Source organism: Propithecus coquereli, unplaced genomic scaffold (genome assembly GCF_000956105.1).
Source record: "Propithecus coquereli isolate 6110/MARCELLA unplaced genomic scaffold, Pcoq_1.0 Scaffold243, whole genome shotgun sequence".
Lineage (NCBI taxonomy): Eukaryota > Metazoa > Chordata > Mammalia > Primates > Indriidae > Propithecus > Propithecus coquereli.
Window position 1 is genome coordinate 3167377 of NW_012147986.1, and position 16072 is coordinate 3183448.

The 16072-nt window shown below is 42.5% G+C and overlaps 1 long non-coding RNA gene across 4 annotated transcripts in view; it reads left to right on the top strand.

Annotated features, from left to right (window-relative positions):
* The window catches only part of LOC105812106, a 31474-nt gene extending 17877 nt beyond the window's left edge, over positions 1-13597 (top strand). For all 4 annotated transcript variants that reach the window (XR_001137593.1, XR_001137595.1, XR_001137594.1 and 1 more), the window contains 2 exons: positions 8604-8706; positions 13534-13597. This is a non-coding gene — a long non-coding RNA (uncharacterized LOC105812106). The remainder of the gene's footprint in view (positions 1-8603; positions 8707-13533) is intronic.
* The last annotated feature ends 2475 nt before the right edge of the window (positions 13598-16072 follow it).

The window sequence follows — 16072 nt, forward strand, 5'->3', positions numbered from 1 at the left end:
AGGCTGGTCTCAAACTCCTGGCCTCAAGTGATCCTCTCACCTTGGCTTCCCAAAGTCCTGGGATTACAGGTGTGAGCCACTGCGCCTGGCATCTCCTTGGTCTTTGGATGGCTGGCTTTTTAAAATTGAGATATCTGCTTTTAAATGTTATCTCCTGAGACAGGCCTTCTCCTGACCACTTAATGATTCTAAAGTGGCCACCCATATACTTTCTATCACATCACCTCGTTTTAATTCTTTGCATAGCATTTAACAATATCTAATATTTTTCTGGTTTATTTGCATATTTGTTTATAGTCTTTTCCAATTAGAATATAAATTTTCTGAGAACAGAGATATTATTTGTTTTATTCACTATTGTATTCCTAGCACAATAATGTGCTAGGAGTGTGCCTAGGACAATGCCTGGCACATTATTGAAATTCAGTGAATAATAAAACAGCCTTATATGTCTTATGAGGCCTTTCTTGGCTTCTCTAACACCATCTGTGTCAGTACACTCTCTACGTCACCTCCCATCCACCAACTCATCCCATCTCTTTAGATGTACTTTCTTCCTGCAGGGCCTTTGCATATACTGTTCCCTATGCCTAGAACACCCTTCCTCAAATGCCATGCCACTGCCTAGGTAGCTCCTGTTCATCCTTCAAGTTATAGCTTACATGTAGCTTCACCTCACTAGCCTTCTTGATCGTACAACTCTGTATGCATTGCTATTAATTATTGTATAATTAGTTGTCTGTGTCCTTCACTAGACTGTAACTTCTGTAGGGCAAAAGCCTGTGTTGTACTCACCGTGAATTCCTAGTTGTAGCTGACCAGCAGTGGCTAGAATGATCCTTGAAATTGGGGTAGTAGGAGAGGGGGATGCAGTATCAGGGGCAGCACCTAAGGGCTAGGAAGTATACTTTATGATGTTAGGATGAGGTCTAGACATTTGGCTCCTTCTCCTTATTTCATCATCTTTGGTGACTCCAGTGTTTGTCTGAGATGACCGTTCTAACATACTTGAGGTAAACCATGTAAGATATGTGTCTCTCTCCTAGTCATATTCATGAAACCAGGGTAAGCTTGCTGGGGGACTTGCCCATGAATGGGACATGTGTGCTGAGGATAAAGGTTGAGGATCTGGATAGTCAGATTGTTTACTCCAGGTAGCTGAAGGCAGAATAACTGATAGTTGAGTAGAATCTTAATCAAGGAAGAAAGCAAAAGGCCTGAGGGATAAGGTGAGGCAAGGCTGAAACAGGAAGCTGAATCATTAAGTCAGAAACCTAGAGAATTCGGATAGTGGGTGGAGTGTAAGAAAGAACAGGGCAAGCAGTTCAGGATTAGGGTCAGATATAATCTTGGGGATTACTTAAATCATCTTTTAGCATTCTTCTTTAGTTTGGAACCAGCTTTTGGATTATAGGAAGGATCAGGTAGTTTATATACAACTGTTTGAGTGAGGTTGCATATTATTTTGTGTTTTATGTGCTCTTTACTTTAAAAATAAATCCTCAGAAATCCTACCTTATCTTTTTCCCCCACCTCAATTTCTGCTGCCAAGAGCCTGCCTTCCATTCTTTTTTTTTTTTTTTTAATTTCAGCATATTATGGGGGTACAGATGTTTAGGTTACATATGTTGCCCTTGCCCCCACCCCTTTCCATTCTTTTAAATAGATCAGGTTCAACTTGCTCGTCTTTGAAACAAGTTTTCTATACCAAAGCTTACAGCAGTCCTAGAGCTTCCTTCAGGTAGGGTGAAGGGAGTGAGCACCCCTTCAGGATACCTCCTCCCACTGACTGAGGTGTGGTAGCTGGCCTCAGTAGCCTCAGGAGTTTAGGACTCTGCTCAACCTGAATCTGTGGAATTTCTCTCTAAGTTTTGGGGAGGGACATGAGAGCATAGACTATAAGGTGGGACTCTATCAGTGAATCATAGTAAAAAATAGTGGAAGACTGGCTAGATGTGCATGGATGGCAGGATCCGAGGGTGTATAGGAGTGGGTGTCAAGGTATCTGGCCTGGTCCTTGAATTTATGGCAGGGTTAGGGGACACTGATGTGCCAGGTTGAGTGTCTTGATGAGTAGTGCTAGTCATTAACCCTTAGTGGTGTTCTGTGTGTTTTCCTGTTAGAGCCTGGAGCTCTTCTGCAGGCTGACAGGGAATCATGAGGGTAGAAACAATACTTACCAAGGAGGGGTGTATTCTCTTTTGAAGGGTAGGTGGAATTATTGTGTGCATGGATCAGGCAGTCTATGGCCTAGTTATCTGGACTGTGTGAGGCAAGACCCCTAAACTCCCCTCCTAGGGCTCTGCTGGGAAAACCAACCTAAAAGAGCTGGAGATTACAACCATTGTTAGTGATTTCCCTAAGAGTGCTCCTTATCTTTTGCTTGTTCTCTCTGCTGTTAAAGCCCCATGCTCTGATGTCCTGCCTCCTGTTTTCTGCTTTGAGACCTTCAAATTCCATAATCCTCTCAGAGTTTTCTCTCTCTCTCTCTCTTTTTTTTTTTTTGATTTTTTTTGAGGCTTGAGGCTATGTTGCATCTGCCAGAGTGCAGTGGCTATTCACAGGCATGATCATAGTATGCTGTAGCCGCTAACTCCTGGACTCAAATGATCCTTCTGCCTTAGCTTCCTGAGTAGCTGGGACTACAGGTGCTACCACGCCCAGCTCAGACTTCTCTTTCTGGATTACGCACTCAATGGCCAGCTTGACTCTTTGGCTCTACGTAGTCTCCTAATTATGACATTGCCAGCCAGCTTCAAGTTAAGTTTAACTCCATTAGCTCTGTTCCTAGAGCTATGGTTTTGAAGCTTTAACGCATCAGAATTACCCATGGGGGCGAGAGTGGGAGGCCAGATACTTGTTTAAAATGCACATTCCTGGTCCCTATGCCTAGTCTTCTGATTCAGTAGGTATGGAGTGGTGACTAGGAATCTGCAGTTTGTTCAGCCTTCCAGGTGATTCTGATACTACTCATCATCTGCAGACGATATTTGGAGAAACTCTGACTTAAAGGACTCTGCCACCTCCCTACCCTTAAAGGGATGAAAAGGGATTTGAATTCTTTACTTGGAGCCTAAAATCCTAGAAGCCTTGGTCTGTAGCCTGTCATACAGTGGGGACAGTAGATCACTGTCTCTATGTACTGGTACTGCATTTTCTTGTTGCCACAGTGGAAGCAGAGCCCAGATGAGGGAGGGCCTTGTGACTCCCCCCTGGAAGGTCAGTACCTTTGGGGCTTACAGGGGTCTTTGGCATTGGACTCAGAAAGCTGGCTAGAATATAGACCGGAGAACTGCTAACCACAGTGCAGATCTGTCTCTGAAGTTCTTCTGGTGTGTAGAGGCACTCAGTCACTACTTGCTGACTAATCCACATTTTTATCTTCTTGTCAGTATCTGTATTGCTGCATTGTGGCTCTGTACAGCTCTTGCATGTGCTTTTGCCTCTGCCAGAGACACCCTTTCTCTTGTCAACTTCTCAGATTCCTTCTTGTCCTTTACTGCTTCTCTAAACATTTCTTTGACTTCCCCAGACAGTGCTGGTTCAACAGAGACAACACTTTGTTCCTCTTAAACAGACCTTTCACACTGTGTTGTGATTTTACCTGTATATACGATAAATGGTATTTCCTCTGTTCTACTATGAAGAACCGAGGCTCTGAGAGACTGATTAACTTGGAAATGGCAGAACCGGTATTTGAACACTGACATGTCTGAGGAACCCTCATTCTACCTCGCTGTGATCTCTCTAAAAAACCAAATTAGCAGGCCCAGAGACACTGAGGTAAAAGAGGTGCTTTTTTTATTAGTTAGATAATAAAACTATTGTTTTTTAAAAAATTTCCTCAGAGTTAAGCACAGTGAAATGAATACTGTTGACAAGCCATTAATAAAGATGACAGAGTAAAGGGTGATGATAGAGTATAGGGATGATGTGTATTTCACGTATTTCCTTGATGATACCCTTGTCTCCCTGTGATGCTGACAAAGCCAACATACAACCTAGTAGCAATCGGCTGAGGTGAAACATTATTAAATTCAAACTAAAAAAATATCAGTTCATCAATTCATAGTTTCTTGGAGAACATAGAGGAAATGAAGTCTAAACATTTTTGTTGAGGGAAAAAATGCAAAATTACTGTGCAAAGCCTTTAATACATTTACTTCTTGCTATATATTGATAAGGGACTATTTGAATAATAGTAGATATTATAATTGATATTGTGGAATTATAGTGGATATTGCAATATTATGTAGCTATTAAAAAGAATGGTACAGATACACACAGTCACTCTCCAAGAACTATCATTAAGAGAAACTAAAAAAAGGTGCAGAATAGTGTTTATGGTTAGTGTGCTGGTATTAGCCTTTGTATGAAAACAGAAGGGGGACTCTATATACTTGTTATTTGCCCAGTCTGTGAAAGTTTGTTTTTTTAATGTCCTTCTGTGTTGTTGAATTTTTAAAAACCCATGTGGACATTACCTTTTTAAAAAAAATTGTGGTGAAAAACATACAACATAAAATTTACTATCTTAACTTTTTTTTTTTTTTTTGAGACAGAGTCTCGCTCTGCTGCCCTAGAGTGCAGTGACATCATCATAGCTCACTGCTACCTCAAACTCCTGGGCTCCAGTGATCCTCCTGCCTCAGCCTCATGAGTAGCTGTGACTATAGGCGAGTGCCACCATGCCCGGCTAATTTTTTTCTATTTTTAGTAGAGATGGGGTCTTGTTCTTGCTCAAACTGGTCTTGAACTCCTGAGCTCAAGCAGTCCTCTTACCTCGGCTTCCCAGAGTACTAGGATTATAGGTATGAGCCACTGCACCTGGCCCATCTTAACCATTTTTAAGTCTACATTTTGGTAGTCTTAGGTATATTCACATTTTTGTGCAACAGATCTCTAAAACTTTTTCATCTTGCAGAACTGAAACTTTATACCCGTTACACAACAACTCTCCTTCCCCTACCCCTCAACCTCCCTCTGGTAACCACCATTCTACTTTCTGTTTCTGTGAATTTGATTACTTTAGATATCTTATATAAGTGGAGTCATATAGTATGTCTTTTGGTGATGGGCTTATTTCACTTAACATAATGTTCTTACAATTTATCCATGTGGTAGCATGTGATAGGATTTCTTTCCTTTTTAAGGCAGGATAATATTCCATTTTATGGTACGTGGCATGATTTGTTTACCCATTTATCCATTGATATATTGATTTTTATAAATGTTTTCTTTTTTTTTTTTTTTGAGACAGAGTCTCACTATGTTGCCCGGGCTAGAGTGCTGTGGCGTCATCCTAGCTCACAGCAACCTCAAACTCCTGGGCTCAAGCAATCCTTCTGCCTCAGCCTCCCGAGTAGCTGGGACTACAGGCATGCGCCACCATGCCCGGCTAATTTTTTCTATGTATTTTTAGTTGTCCGATTAATTTCTTTCTATTTTTGGTAGAGACGGGGTCTTGCTCTTGCTCAGGCTGGTTTTGAACTCCTGAGCTCAAACAATCCTCCCACTTCGGCCTCCCAGAGTGCTAGGATTACAGGCGTGAGCCACCACGCCCGGCTATAAATGTTTTCTTTAAAGTACTTTGCTTCACCCTGTAAATGTGATCCTGGAAATTCGGACGTAAACATTGTGTGCGCGCATGTATATATGTGTGTATATATGACAGCAGGGCTGGGGATTGAAGGGTGGTTAAATTATATCTTCATTAACTTTACAGCAAAGAGGAAACTCTTTTTTATCTTGTGAATGATCCCCAACTTTATGTCTTAGACTTTTGTATTGGAGATTTTTCTTGGAATGAAACGCATCTCTGCACCAAGAGTGGAACAAAAAAAGGAGATTTGGTTGTATTTGAAATTGATGAAGATACCTTTGTAGGCCAGGATACCCCACCATTTGTCTTAAGTTTACCCACTCTTCCATTTGTTTTGCTAGCATCTTTGCCCTCCTGTTCCATGACTAGAAATCTCAGAGCCCTCTTTTTATAACATGTTTCCTATGTGTTGGTTTTGTTTTCTCAAATCGAGTAAATTCTTGAAGACAGGAGGAATCTCTTATTATATCCTACAGTGACGAGCACAATAAGAGTAGCTCAATAAATACATATTAAGCAAAGACGAGAGAGGTGGAGGGAGAGAGAAAAGTAGGTTCCTCTGTTAAAGAAGTAATCCCTTTTGGTTTTTCTCTACCTCATCTTGTACCCTTCACCAGTGGAGAATTTCTTCCACTTATAGACTAAGTGTGCTGGGGACTTGGGATGTGTGTGTTGTTTTATATTCTCTGTTGAAAGCCCAGGTAAGAGAGCAGAAGCCGGACTGTGCCCTTAAGACTGGCCTGATGGTATGTAGAGAGACATCTATGTCACACCTTGAGAAGAATCTTGGATTACTATCCTCTTCCTAATATCAAGCCTGGGTATTTCATGGTCAGCAGGGTGGCTGGACTTGAATATGCCTTAGGCTTCTTAAATTCAATAGCACATAGTAGGAATGTTTGATAAAAGTGATTTTGCCATTTTTGGTGATAATATGTGAAAGCACTTAACACAGAGCCTAGCATATGGTTGGTGTACAAGAGGTGACAGTATATGAATCTTTCCTGAAGCCTCCTGCCTCCACTCATGTGCCTCCACTTCCCACTGCCAGACTAAAGATACGGGGGACAACAATATGGATTTTACCTTTGGTAAGTTGCCAACTCCTTGTTTGTGGCTTTATGCTCAGGCAAGAAGTATAATCTGCTTCCACATATCTAAGAGCAGATATATCTGAACCCTGTCTGCCAGGTTACTCATAATTTCACCCCAGACCGAAAGTATTCCAAACTAGCATTTTTTGGCCACCCTAGGCAGCTTTTGGTAGGGATCTAGTCTTGAGAATCTTAGTGGGGAAATTCGTAATTCTAGGGTAGCTGGGCAAGGCAGTGGGTGTCAGGGCTTGAGCGTGAGTTAACTTAGCTGTGCTAGCTCGTGGGTATAGGCATGGAGGAGAGGACAGGGTAGGGGACAAAAAGGGCTTGGGTCTGTCATTTCTGTTCATAGGAAGATGCGGTCACTTGTGTGTAAGGAGTAGAGCTCTGGCCTGCTGTCGTCTGTCACCTCCCTGTGATGAGTCAGTTTTGCTCCCAGTTGTCCCTCCAAGGCATCTTAGGTTTAGTAGGGGATGAAATAGGGAACCTGAGTCAGGTAGCCTTGCATCCTACCCTGCAGATCTGCAGGGAGAAGTTGTGCCTCCCAGGACCTGTTTCCCACGAGCTGAAGTAAGAGGAATCCTATCCAGGTCCTGTGAGGGTTTTTTTCTATCTTTCTTATGTCCCCTTTTCACCTGGATTCTGGGAAGAGGAGAGAAAAGGTGAGGGAGGATGGGGGAAGTTAAAGAACTTGAGGGGATGTATGGGTTTGCTGTCCTTAAATTCTTTTTGGAACAAAGTGTAGGTGTTGGGAGGAGGATGTGTGAGTGGGTGGGAGAACAAACACTGCTGGCACTCAGCCTGGACCCTTACTTGGTATTATTGATCTTTTTATGTGTTGTTCTCCTCTCCTAGTTAGAGTATAAGCATGTGCATATGTGTAATTTTATGTATCAATGGAATCGTACCTTACTATTGTTTTTTTTCCTTAACATTATTTTATGCTCTTTTTTTATTTGATTGTTGGAGACATTTTCATGTCAGTAAACAGAATAAATGGCCAAGTTATATTTCAATGAGTAGATATAATGCATTTTATTCCCTGATATTTAATCCGTTTATCTCATCTGTTATCAATGGGGCCTTCTCTGACCCCCTCACTTAAAATCCTAACAATCTCTCTTTCTTCCCTATCTCCTTTCTTTCCTATATTTTTCTCTGTAGCATTTAGTACTACATTGCATACTTTTTAAATTTATTTACTTATTGCCTAACTCTATTAGAATGTAAGCTCCATGAACACAGGGATTTTTTTTTCCTTGAGACAAGCTGGAGTGCAGAGAGATTCTAGCTCACTGCAGCCTCGAACTCCTAGGCTCAAGTGATCTTCCTGCCTCAGTCTCCCGACTAGCTAGGACAACAGGTGTTTGCCACCACGCCCAGCTAATTTTTCTTATTTTTTGTAGAGATGGGGTTTTGCTATGTTGCTGGTCTTGAATTCTTGGCCTCAAGCAATTCTCCTGCCTTGGCCTCCCAAAATTCTGGGATTATGGGTGTGAGCCACTGCCTGGCCTTTTTCTTCTTTTTTATCCACTGCTCTATACCTGATGTTTAGAACAGTTCCTGGTACTTAGTTGATGCTCAGTAAATATTTGTTTAGTGAATGAATTTGTTGGACTTTGGTATACCTATTGGGTTTTTAATTTGCAGTTATTTGGCTCTTATGAAAATTCTATGATAAATGTCCTGATATATACATCTTTGCACACTTGTCCACTATCTCCTTAGGATAAATTCTAAGAAACAGAACAGCTAAGTTAAAGGGTATGCGTGTTTAAAATGCCAATTCATGGAGCCAAACTACCCTTAAGAATGTAATCATCTACTAATAGCACATGAGATTGCCTGTTTCCCCATGCTTTTAATAACATTAGGCCTTGTGTGTTTTCATCTTTCCCATCTGACAGGTCAGACATGGTCTTGTAACACGGTGGTTGAGAATGTGACTTTGGAGCTAGCTCGCTCGGGCCTGAATTCTGACTCAGCCATTCATTAACTGTGGGACCTTGGGTAAGTCATTTATCTTCTCTGTCCTTCAGTTTCATCTTTCGTAAAGTTGACATAATGATAGCACCTATTTTATGGGGTTATTTTGAGGAATGAATTAGTTAATCCAAGTAAAATGCTTAGAATAGTAATTGAGATATATTAATAAATATGATTTAGTTTGCATTTCTTAGAATATTAAAGGTCGAACATTTTTTCAAATGTATTTTGGACATTTGTATTTTTTATTTGAATCACTTATTCATGTACTTTGTACATTCTTCCAATAATATTTTCTTATTAAATTGTAAGAGTTAACATGTTGACTATCATATATAATGCAGAATTGTCCCTAGTTTGCCCTTTATCTTTCAACTTTGTTTATGTAGTTTTTTTCTGTCTGCACATTTTACATTTTTAGGTATTCAAATTTTCCCTTATAGTTTCTTCTGCTACTAGACCAATGTTTAGGAAAAGCATGCTTCCCCACCTCAAAATTACAAAAATAGTGACTTGTTCTTTTTGAGTACTCTGTGTATATGTGTGTTTAAATCTTTTAATTCAACCTATAAATTTAAATCTTTGATCCATCTGGAATTTATTTTGATAGGTTTGAGAATGGTTGGGATCTGACTCTATTTTGTTTGTTGGGTAGCTATCCCAAACCCATTTATTGAAGAAGGAGGAGCAAGAGCAGGAACCTTTAATCTATCCTTCCCTTCCCTAATCTGAAAGTGGCTTATTTTTTTGAATATCACATCCTCAGAAATAGCAAATCCTCCATTTCAGAAAATGGATTTCATGTTTAGATGCAGCCAAAACTCATTCAGTTGCTAAACTATGAGATGAATATGCCATGTAAAGCAGTTTGGGATCAGAACTCACAGTCTGACTCTGAAGTGATGAGACTTCTGTCTCTCTGGTGCAGCTTCTTGGCTGACCTGCCAGTGACGATGAAGGGTAGCTAACCTTCTCATAGCACACATTATGTGCCAGGCATGGTCCTAAGCACCTTACATAATATAAACTTCTCCCTATGAGGTTGGTGCTCAGTACTGGGTCGAATAGTATCCTCCAAAATTCATGTCCCCCCAGAACCTATGAATGTGATCTTATGTAGAAATAGGGTCTTTGCAGATGTAATCAAGTTAAGATGAAGTTCTACTGGTTAGTCCTACTCCATTGACTAGTATACTTATGAGGAAAAAGAGGGCTGGGCGTGGTAGCTCATGTGTATAATCCCAGGACTTTGGGAGGCCAAGGCAGGAGGATTGCTTGAGGCCAGGAGTTTACGATCAGGCTGGGCAACATAGGGAGACCTTGTCTTTGCAAAAAAAAAAAATCAGCTGGACGTGGTGGCATACACCTGTAGTCCCAGCTACCCGGAAGGCTGAGGCAGGAGGATTGCTTGAGCCCAGGAGTTCGAGGTTGCTGTGGGCTATGATCGCACTACTGCACTCTAGCCTGGGTGACAGAGCGAGACCCTAAAGGAAGAGAGAAACATGACACAGAGGGAAGATGGCCATGTGAAGATGGAGGCAGAGATTGGAGTTAGGCTTCCATAAATTAAGGATTGGCTCTGGCACTCCAAGGATTGCCAGCAACCACCAGAAACTACAAGAGGCAAGGAAGGATTCTTCCCTAGAGCCTTCAGAGGGAGCATGGCCCTGATGATACCTTGATTTCAGACTTGTAGCTTCCAGAACTATTAAGAGAATAAATTTCTGTTATTTTAAGCTACCCAGTTTGTGGTAATTTGTTATGGTAACCCTAGGAAAGTAATACACACTCTTATCATCATCTTCATTTTCAGATAAAAGAAAGAAAGGCCTGAGAGGTCAAATACTTTGAGGTCTCTGTAGGCTACTGCTGTGCCAGCTGTGCTGTCACTCTGTAGCTCCTGCTGTTGCTGCTGTTGGCTCTTCACCTTCACCACGACCATCAGTTTTTGGCAGTGCTGGACTGAGCTGCTAGAATGGCTCCTTTCTCTACCACACAAGGCCACAGCCTTTCCCCTATCCTTGCCCTCATCATGCTGCAAAGCAGAAACTCGTCTCAGGAGGCTTTTGGCTAGAGCCTGACCATTTCACTAGGTATCTTCTCCAGCTCTCCTCCCCACACCCCTCCCCTTTATTTTTCCTTTCCTACTCCTTTATTTTTGTTTTCCATGCAATGTCAGAGAAGTACGGTGACAAGGTAGGGGGAGGATCACCCAGCTTCTTCTGGCAGTTGTTTTTATGCTTCCCAATTTTGGCCTGCTGTACCTTCTAGAATTCCTGTTAGTAGACAATTCAAGTCTTGTGTTTTTCTTTGGAACTTCAGCCTCTTGTACATAGCTTAGAGTTCATGGCTGTGAGCAGAGAAGGGGCAGCTTCATGGCAGCACTGGCTATGAGGGTACTAGTCATCATGTTATTGATGAACTCTACCCACCACAGTGGCTCTCTCTCTGCCAAAGGGGGTGAGGGGTTAAGGGCATTATCTGAACCATTAATATCTCCATGAATAGCCTCTTGCCTCCCCATAGGCCCTTCTGCTGGCATCCCATTGCTGGCTGTGGAATCTTGCCTATTTTCCAATATAGACCTTTGGCTTTGGATCTTGCTCTTTTTCTCAGCCACTCTCGTTAGACTGTGAGCTCCAGGAACATAGAAACCACTTATGTTTTGTTTGTTGCTATATCCTAGGACAGAACAAAAATCCTGGCACTTACCCTTCAAGAAATGTTTGTTGAGTGAAAAAATGAATATTGACTTTGAAGCTTCAGACTCTTAGTTTTCCTTGCTTCTTCTAGAAGCCAAGGGCCAGATTAGGAATTTAACAGTCCTAAGCAATGGGAAGATTATGATGTCCCTCATACTTTCAGCCCTCAGTATGTATTTTAAAAAACAGTATGAAATGCAAAGTAAGTATAAGGAAGTACATCAAAGTATAAAGAAAATTCAGAAAAATTCTAATTGTTACCGTGGTGACTACTTTGATAAATACAAAGTTATTTAAAATTGTTGTTGTTGTTGTTGTCCATGCTTTGCCAGTTCTGTAAGCACATGCTGTTGAGTAATCCTGCCTGGACCAGTCCTTCCTGTACACTAGACTTTGCCTTCAGTTCCTCTTTATTCCACCTGCTGAAGCTGCCAGCCAGCCTTTTCCACCCCAAACCCCTGGGGTGTCTGGGTCCTCAGACCTCGGCCTGGGCTAGTGCCCCTGGCTCCCTGGGGGCTTGCCAGGAAAGTCCAGTAGAACATCACAGTGTTAAAGAGTACCTAATAATGAGAACTCCCATGCTGAATTGTGATTTACACTCAGCATAGCAAATTGTGCCAGGTGATTACATCTAGGCTGATTTTAGCCATAATAATCTGCTTCTATGATCCTGTATATGGAAAGCCTAGAAATTTCTCTCTTGTCCTCCTTACTGGATCACTGAGAGACAAGTCAAGACGCAGGACCATTCTGCAGCGTATATTAATCTGGGCTTTGTTGGGACCGTTCAGAGAAGAAAGATGTGATGCTGGAAGTGGGGCCCAGGCCTTCCACAGACTGTTCCAAGACTATGACCATAGTTAAATCCTGTTGCTTGATTCCAAAGAGTTTAAAATAGTGTTGGAAACCTCCTAGGAAAAAAGCAGCACCGTAACTTCCTGCGTAAGGAAGTAGCATGTGCTGACTAGAGCAGGAGGGGTGGCCAAGGCTCTCAAGTTCTATTCTGGACCCGTTGTTGATTTGAGGTGTGACATTCAGCAATCTGAGCTGATGTTCTGCAGCTCTGATTGATTTCTCATCTTCAGCACAGAGAATAATAGAGGCTGTGCTTACAGGGAAAGAGGCAGGCGCTCTGGTCGCTTATCCTTTAGGAGAGGCTCTCTATTAAACATCTTTCCTGTCATTTGAATTTCCAGGCTCCTTTTTCAAATGCAGGACCCCCCCCCCCACCGAGTTAATATAGGAACACAGCAATATTGTTTACATTTTACTTGACTTCATTTGATCAGAATTTCTTTCCTTTTGACAGTGTTATTAGATCATCTCTTACAGGGGATGGGAACTTTGCCAGGGTTTAGGAAAGGAAAGGAAGATTTGTGCGGGGCACATACCTTGGCTTTGGTAGCTTGAGGGTACCAGGTGCATGATGATATAGATGGGGAAGAACAGAATGTCACATCCTTTGAGAGCCAGCCATATATTAGATGCATTTCATATATTTTCTTATTTAATTATAATATAAGCCAATAAGGTGTCATCTCCATTTTTGCACACAGGCAAGCTGAAAGTCAAAGAGGTTATGTAACTTGCCCAAGGTCACACAGCTAATAAAAGGCCAAGCTAGGATTTATTTCTCCTCAGGTCTGTCCAATGCCAAAGCCCACGCTGTTTTCACAGAGCTTTTCTGTCTCTGGTGAGATTTAGGAAAGGAGGGAGGGGGAAAGAAGAGTGGAGAGGATGCCATCTTTCTCTACCTTACAGTTTTGCTTGTTGTGACATGTTTAGCCAGAGCATTTTGTTTATAGAATACTAGATTCTATATATAGAGATGCTGCAACAACATATGTGGGAAAGATACCAATTGGCTGTAGGGGAGGATTAAAAAAACCCTTCGTTCTTTACTTCTAGGTCTTCATTGCAATGTAGGCCACAGTGTCAAAACACTACTAGTAATTGATTTACCGCTTAAGTGGCTCTATCCTATCTTAAAATCTGTTGATGTGGCTGAAGAAGTAAGTGTGATAGGGGCAGAGGTAAGGGTGTGGTATGTCCTCACTGCATATACTGGAACTGGTGGCACCTGTTGTGTGACTATTAGAGTGAATTAGTACTGAGTAAACAAGAGGTGTCTCTCTTTTGCCTTTCCAAGGGAGACCAGATGGCAGTGGGTGCTGGCACAGATCCAGGGATCCTGGCCTAGCAGAGGAGACAACTTGAAGGTATCAGGTGATGGAATAAGCTGGTCTGTCAAGTGATATAATTTCACAGGCACCAGCAATGTGTCCTGTCCCTCAAAGACTTGCACTGGCTGTTTGCTATTGCTCGGAATTCCACAACTGAAATTTCTGTCCTTCACTTTAAACCTTTGAGACCCTATTAAAAATGAAGAGATTGTAGGAAGGGTTGATGGTGAAGCATCTTGGTGATGGAAGTGGAAGTAGAAGTGAGTTGATGAGATTGATTTCTGAGAACTTGACTGAGGAAGGGATAGAGAGGAGAGGGCACTGTGCTCTAATTATAGGGACAGGAGGGAGATACCAAGGAGTTTGAGATAAAGGCCCTAGAAAGAGAAGCTGGGTCCCTAAAGAAGCACTTTGTTTCCTTCACAGTTTCGTCTGAGAAAAGACAAGCAGCTGAGGGTGCTGGGTATGGAGGCTCTTGACCTCAAAAAGAGGGGGTGCTGAGTAGACAGATTTCCCACCAGCATGTTGGGATGCAGGCACAGTGTTGTCTGGAGAGCAGCTGATGGCTAGAATATAACCAGGAGCACAAGACCTTTGTACCTGTGGTTTGCTGTGATGTCCTTAGACAAGACGGTCACAGATCTTAGAAAGGGGGAGGCTCAGCTTCCCAGAAATGATGCAAAATGATGGCGCAAAAGAGGCCGCCAGTGATGACAAAGGCAGAGCATTTCCTCAGTTGCTGCTGGTCACAGACAGCTTCTGGCCTCCATTTCCCAATGAGCTATGCTAAGATAGGGCCTAACCGGAAAGCAAAATAAGCCATGTCAAAAGCAATGACAAAGCATTTGGGGTGTCCATACAAAGGTGTAGTTCCCCCTTGTCTGCTAACTTTGTGGAGCCAAAATAGCTGCTCCAGAAGCTGCCAGGATAGCCCCTGTGATTCAGACATACAATGTTTTTGGCCTGAGTGCCTGTAAGAAGAGCACCTTCCTGGTTAACTTGGCATCAGCTTTCATTCACCAGTGCTTTCAGACTGCCTTTATGATTTGAATTCTCACAGCTTTTCCTCCCCCAGGGAGTCTTTGACACAGGCAACTCAAATCTCAGGGCCTTTCCCAGCTCCTCACAGTTGGGTTCGTGGATGCCTTTCACCCTCAGGCGTAATCTACTCTGTCCAGTCCCTAACCTAAGTTCAGAGCATTTTCTTTTGGATCCAGACTTTTGGCTTCGCTCAGGCCTCTTTTTTTTTTTTTTTTCCCCCAGACGGATTCTTCCTCTGTTGCTGGGCTAGAGTTCCGTGGCATCAGCCTAGCTCACAGCAACCTCAAACTCCTGGGCTCAAGTGATCCTCCTGCCTCAACCTCCTGAGCAGCTGGGACTACAGGTGTGTGTCACTACACCCAGCTAATTTTTTATATTTTTAGCATCCCATTCTTGCTCACACTGGTGTTCCACTCCTGATCTCAAGCAATCCTCCTGCCTTGGCCTCCCAAAACACTAAGATTACAGGCTTGAGCCACCGCGCCCAGCCATACACTCAGGCCTCTTGAGTTCTAGCTCATTTCTTCAGGCACCTTTCCTTAGAGGGCTGTCCTAGGAATGACATTCATCCCCTACCCCTCAAAGTGTGACAGGGTCTGAACCTCCTGCCTTAATGGAATCAATACGGCTTTGTGGAGGTTTTTGGACATACCATACCTCTTCCTCTCCTCCCAATCCCCACAACCTCATACACAAAATCTAGTGATGAAGCTGAATCTGCTGATAACCAGGATTTTGGAGCCAGTGCCTCCAGCAGCAGGGGACTCCTGGACATGTGTTCTATGCCCTGAATGACTGCTCTCTGCCTACTTAGTCTCTCCTTTCCCTCCATCTCACCTTTATTTTGGCTTTTACCTAGGAGGAGTATCAGGCTTTTTCCAGTTGCCCTGCCTGGACTCCCTAACCTCATCCAGGACCACAGCCCTGCTGTCAATCCCTCACCAGAGACTGTGGCCTTTGCTTTCCAGCCTTTCCCTGGCCAGGTTGCTTCTTTGATACTAGAGCCTTTCCTTGCATCTAGGCTTCAGTAAGTAGAATCCTGCCTGTGCACAGATCTCTGTGTGTTGACCACCTTGATCTCTACCTAGTATCCCTTGGGCTAATTAGATGTCATGCTGGTCTGTCCTGCTGCCTTCTTGAACAGTGCTCTTAGCTTAGTTGGGCCCTTGTCCTGGATTTCATGCTAATTCTCCAACTGCCTCTACCTCAAAAGGAGCTTTTAATATGCATTGTGAAACTCCAGAAGGAAGATAGAGAATATAACATTTTCTAAGCTTTTTTAACTGGAGAACCATTTTTTTCTGGAAGAATATTTATTAAAATCTCATGGAATGTGGTATTTTGTGGAACACAGTTTTGGGAAGTGTGAAATTTTATCCCAAAGGAATGGACACCAAATGGAGTAGTTCCAGGCAAAGGTAATGTGGCAATCAATGAAAGAAATTCTTTGGGGAACAGGAAATC